The 6,403-nt window shown below is 45.4% G+C and overlaps 1 non-coding gene across 1 annotated transcript; it reads right to left on the bottom strand.

Moving 5' to 3' along the window:
• Positions 1–5,436: 5,436 nt before the first annotated feature.
• trnar-ucg lies at positions 5,437–5,509 on the bottom strand. Its single transcript has one exon. It is a non-coding gene; the product is annotated as a tRNA-Arg (tRNA).
• Positions 5,510–6,403: the final 894 nt, after the last annotated feature.

Here is a 6,403-nt window from a genome sequence, read left to right as displayed (position 1 = left end):
CTACCATGGGGAACCTTATCAAACGCCTTACTAAAATCCATATACACCACATCTACCGCTTTACCATCGTCAACCTCCTTAGTCATCTTCTCAAAGAATTCAGTAAGGTTTGTGAGGCACGACCTGCCCTTCACAAAACCATGCTGACTATCCTTGATCACATTATTCCTATCCAGATGTTCATAAATCCTATCCCTTACAATTCTCTCTAAGACTTTGCCCACAACGGAAATGAGACTCACCGGCCTATAGCTACTAGGGTTATCCCTACTCCCATTCTTGAACAAGGGAACCACATTTGCTATCCTCCAGTCTACTGGCACTATTCCTGTGGACAATGAGGACATAAAAATCAAGGCCAATGGCTCTGCAATCTTCTCATTTGCTTCCCAGAGAATCCTAGGATAAATGCCATCAGTCCCAGGGGACATATCTATTTTCACCCTTTCCAGAATTTCCAACATTTCTTCCCTACATACCTCAAAGCCGTCCATTCTAATTAATTGTGAGTCAATATTCACATCGGCAAAAATGTCCTGTTCCTGAGTGAATACGGATGAAAAGTATTCATTCAGTGTCTCCCCAATCTCTTCAGCCTCTACACGCAATTTCCCACTACTATCCTTACTGGACCTATTCCTACCCTAGTCATTCCTTTATTCCTGACATACCTATAGAAAGCCTTAAGGTTTTCCCTAATCCTACCAACTAAGGACTTTTCATGTCCCCTCCGTGCTGCTCTTAGCTCTCTCTTCATGTCCTTCCTGGCTACCTTATAACTCTCAATCGCCCCAATTGAACCTTCACGCCTCATCTTTCCATAGGCCGCCCTCTTCCATTTAACAAGGGATTTCAATTCCTTATTAAACCACGGCTACCTCACACGACCCTTTCCTCCCTGCCTGACAGGTACATACTTATCAAGAACACTCAATAGTTGCTCCTTGAACAAGCACCACATATCAATTGTGCCCATGCCTTGAAGCCTACTTTTCCAAGCCGCGCATCCTAGGTCGTGCCTCACCGCATCATAATTTCCCTGCCCCCAGCTATAACTCTTGCCCTGAAGTGCACACTTATCCCTCCCCATCACTAGAGTAAAACTCACCGAATTGTGGTCACTGTCCCCAAAGTGCTCACCTACCGCCAATTCTAACACCTGGCCTGGAATCTCGAAGGGCACTGGCAGCAGATACTGGGAACGTATCACCGGAAATCCCCTTCCAATCATTTCACCGTTCTGAGTTGGAAATGTATCGATGTCCCTTCAGTGTCGCTGGTTCCAAATCCTGTACCTCCCTCCCGAGCGGTATCATGGTTGCACACCCCGCTGAGGAATTCAAGTGTTCGGGAAAGTAAGGCATTACCTGCATCTCTGGGGTAATTAGGCATTTGCAGTGAGTGCTATCGCATTGAGTGACAGCGATGTCCCAGGAATGCGTTTCTAATAGCGATAGGGTCTATTTGGACACCTGCAATCGGCCGGGAATAAGTTGAGAAGTGGAGCAGGGAAGTGAAATAAACGTGAACCGTGTTATGGACGAGGCCAGACCACTCAAAACGTTCTTAAGCAGACAGCCCAACCCATAACTTTGCAATTTGTATCGGTAAGTGTACAGTTACAATTACCCAGATTAAGTTAGCGTAGTTGACTATCAGGTTTAAATCAGAGAATAAAATTATTCACAACATTACACAATGAAACACGAACAACACAATTAGGAACCCCTACAGAACTCAATCTATCCAAATTTGACCTAAGTGTGCAGTTCCGAATACACACAACAGTCCCAATAAGCAAACACCCTTTAAAACAGAGTACAAAAACAGGTCAAATGCTTCCAGGTTGTGGTTAGAAGGGCAGAAGAGAGAGTTTCCACACAGCTCACCGTTGAACGTCCAACCAGTCCTGGACTCACTGAACTGCTCAGCGAGAGCTCACCACTTCCACAGACATGACCACTTTGGCCTGAAGTCTCATCTGTTGAAAGATAAACAAAAGGCTTCTCAGACCCTTTTCATCTTTGTACTTAACCAGTCTCATCGTAAGCCTGACCTGCTTTAGTATCCATCTGCAAAAAATCAAGGACAGGGTATGCTTGAGGGAAGGAACAACTTTTGGCAAAAAAGGGACCAGGTTTATGACAGCAGCAAAGATGACTGGGAGGCATGAGGCAGGATGGGAGGTGGAGCTGGTGGTACAAGGCTCAGTGTCGGTGTTCATGGGCCAGTCTTCACTGCACACTGTTTACACTGACTCAAACACGATACCTGGCCAATTCACCTCAATGACCCTGTTCCTCTTGGTGTGAGGTTCCCTGAGTGTGTATTAATATGATTAAGGGAGGCCAAGAGGTTGTACACATCCTCTTTGCCCTGTCAGTTTAGACAGATCGAAAGAATCATGTTGAAGCCAATGCAAAAGGAGATTGTCTTTTTTTCTGTCCATTTTCAGTGAAGAATGTTCAGGTGTGACATGTTTTTGCAAAAGTGTAGGTTGATTGCAATTCTCACTGAGCAACATTGATACAGAAAACACATTTCGGAGTTAGTGACCAGGTGGTTACAGGACTGCACATATCGGTAAGTGAAGCTGCACACGTCCTGTGATTTAGTTGGTTAATGCACCTGCGAAGTAGATGGGAATTATTCCGTTCAGATCTGCATGGTGATTGCTTAACATATCGGTAAGTGAAGCTGCACACGTCCTGGTGCTGTGATTTAGTTGGATAATGCACCTGCGAAGTAGATGGGAAATATTCCGTTCAGATCTGCATGGTGATTGCTTATTGTGTTAATGGGTCGCTGTGTCAACTTGTTGCAAGTGTGTGATCTCTGATCAGGAATGGACCCGGACCATAGAACAGGCTGTCACCATAGGACAGAACAGGACTACACACCGCAAAAAAACGGCACTAAAAGAAAAAATGGCCAAACTAACACACAACAAAGAGGACACTACAACACACACCTGGGTTAAAAACCTCTCCCACAGACAGCTCACAGACACGGAAAGAACAATACTGGCCAAGGGACTCAACTACAACCACAGGGACGCCAAGGCAGCAGACTTCCTAGCAGCACTAGAATGCACACTCAGGAACAATGGACTGACAGATAAGACACAACAAACAGTGAGACAAAGTATCGTACCCCTGATAACAAGGAAAAGGCAAACACATAACCTCAACACCAAGGAGAGGGAAGCACTAAAATCACTAAGAAACGATAAGAACATAATCATACTAGCAGCAGACAAATGCAGAATGACGGTCATCCTGGACTAAGCAGAGTACATCCAAAAAGCACAACAACTACTTGTAGATACCAACACCTACCAAAAGAGGGAGTTTGACCCCACCCCACAACTCACCAATAGGATAAACAACACACTGAGGAACCTACAAATAACGGACAGATAACCAGGTCGGACCTACAAAGAATGAAACCTGAAAGCAACAACACCCCCAGATTCTATGGACTACTTAAAGTGCACAAACCAGACATCCCACTCAGACGCATGGTATTACTACCAGGGACACCATCACACAAACTGGCTAAAGAACTACAGCAGAAACTGAAACACCTGATCAGCGGATCCAGACACTCTATACAATCAACACAGGAATTCTTGGACATCATCAGAACTATACACATAGACAAGGAAGAAGCAATGGTCTCATTCGACGTACCGGCACTGTTCATCTCTATTAACAAAGCCCTAGCCAGAGAAACAATAGCCAACCTGCTGAACAGACAGAACAGATAAACAGGACGTTGAACCCATCAACAAAGACGGCATACTTAAACTACTGGACTTGTGCCTCACAACACACTTCACATTCAACAACCAGATATACGAACAAATCAACGGAACACCCATGGGCTCACCGATCTCGGGACTCATAGCAGAAGCAGTAATGCAAAGGTTAGAACAAACAGTCTTACCACAAATTCAACCCAAACTCTGGGTCAGATACGTTGATGACACCTTTGTAATCATTAAAAGCACGGAAATAGAGAAAACACACCGGATCATCAACTCCACACTCACAGGAATCCGATTCACGAGAGAGGAAGAAAAGGACAACCAACTCCCTTTCCTAGACGTGAGGGCACAGAGAACACCAAACGGAGAATTCACCACGAAGGTACACAGGAAAGCCACACACACAGACCCAAGTCCTGAACTATGAAAGCAACCACCCGAATACACACAAACGAAGTTGCATCAAGACACTATTCAAAAGGGCCACAACACACTGCAGCACACCAGAACTGCAAAAAGAGGAAGAGGAACACCTATACAAGGTATTCGCCAAAAACGGATATCCTCGCAATTTCATCAACAGATGCCTAAGGGAAAGACAACAGAACGAGGACATGCCGCAACTCAAAAGACTAGCCACACTACCATACATCAATAACATCTCTGAAATGACAGCCAGGCTACTGCGACCACGAGGACTTATAACAGCACACAAACCAACAGCCACACTCAGACAACAACTCACCAGAACGAAGGACCCGATACTCAGCATGAGCAAAACTAATGTAGTGTACAAAATCCCATGCAAGGACTGCACAAAACACTATATCGGACAAACAGGAAGACAGCTAACGATCCGCATGCACGAACATCAACTAGCCACGAAACGACACGACAAGCTATCCCAAGGAGCCACACACGCAGACGACAAGCAACATGAAATCGACTGGGACAACACTACCATTATAGGACAAGCGAAACAAAGAACAGCCAGGAAATTCCTAGAAGCATGGCACTCATCCACAAATTCCATCAACAAACACATCGACCTGGACCCAATATACCGGCCACTACAGCAGACAGCTGAAACTGACAACCGGAGGCGGCAGGGACAGGCCACTATAAATGTCGGAGGAAACAGCACAGAAGCGCTTCACAGAAGGCTCCCAAGCACTAAGGATTTCACCTAGACATGGGACGAAACGTTTGCAACAAAAACTTCCAGCTCGGCGAACAGAACCACAGCAATGTGGGTATCATCCTGATAGATGGAATATACATTCAGATAAAAACCAAATCATAAGTAGCAGGAAAAATTCAGCAGGTCTGGCAGCATCTGTACAGAGTGAACGAGAGACATCGGTTCAGAATTTCGCCAGAATTTTACGAGAATTCCGTTTTCTCCCACAGTTACTGCCACACCTGCTGAGCTTCCTCAGCATTTCCTGTTATTGTTTCAGATTCCCAACATCCACAGTCATTTGCGTTAGCCATAAAAACAACACACAAACACACATTTTTATGGCCCCATTAAAAATGCGGCGCTGTGCAGCAAAGTGAGAGCAGCGACAGCTCCGACCGTGAGGAATCTGAGCAGCCAACGTACGAATCCAATCCCTGCACCTCCACACAAATAGAAATGCATGCACAAACCAGAGAACGGCGAGCGAGCCAGGTAGGATTCGAACCTACAATCTTCTGATCCGAAGTCAGACGCGTTGTCCATTACGCCACTGGCCCAACGCGCTTAGATGGCCTTCACAGCTTGTGAACAATCAGCAGAGATAATCACATTCACTTCTTCACTTCGATGGCTCCCTTTTGGGAAGCAGTGCCTTTTACTGACAAAGGAAAGATATTTGCCCTGACGTGTCTGCTTCAGGATCTCTTGCTCCTGTGCTGGAAGTTTCCACTGTTTTATTCGCAGTCACTTTGCGGGTTTCGATTCCACCCCAGTGAAATGTACTTTCATACATTGAATCATGGTCTATTGCAGTCGAGGCATTGACCAAATTCAGCGAGAAAGCTCTAGCCAGGAATCTGGAAACACACGAGATAAAGCAAAGTTGGCAATGCAAGTGTGAATCCGAGCTGTTTAGTGAGCGTTTTGGAGATTGACACTACTTCTGACCTGAAAGAAGTGTTTCCCCCGCCAGGATTGGAATCCCAGAGAGATACGAAACAAACTCTCTCTTACGCTGCCTTCAGCCATCGGCAGCAGGATTCGAAACCGCAATAAGAAACAGAACTTCCCGTTTATCGGTGCAATCACTCAGCTATACCTATAGAACCATCTTAAGCCGCTGCTTTATTGAGCTGCTCTGTCTGCGGAGCTGAGGGAAGTGCATCGCTGTGCATTTGTTTGAATTCAATTATCTAAGTTTTTGAAAGATTTAAATATCGGTACAAGGTGTGTCTGTGTGTATCATTCCGGTCAATGGAATAGACATTCAGCTAAACGCAAAAGCAGAAACTGCAGGAAAAAAAATCACCCGGTCTGGCAGCATCTGTGGAGAGAGAATCAGAGACACCGTTTCAAAATTTCTACAGAACTTTATGAGAATTCCGTTTCCTCCCTCAGGTACTGCCGCCCCTGCTTAGCTCCCTCAGCAATTCCAACAGCAGATCTTGTCA

The sequence above is a fragment of the Chiloscyllium plagiosum genome, chromosome 8 (genome assembly GCF_004010195.1).
Source record: "Chiloscyllium plagiosum isolate BGI_BamShark_2017 chromosome 8, ASM401019v2, whole genome shotgun sequence".
Lineage (NCBI taxonomy): Eukaryota > Metazoa > Chordata > Chondrichthyes > Orectolobiformes > Hemiscylliidae > Chiloscyllium > Chiloscyllium plagiosum.
This window is presented reverse-complemented; position numbering and strand designations above follow the sequence as displayed.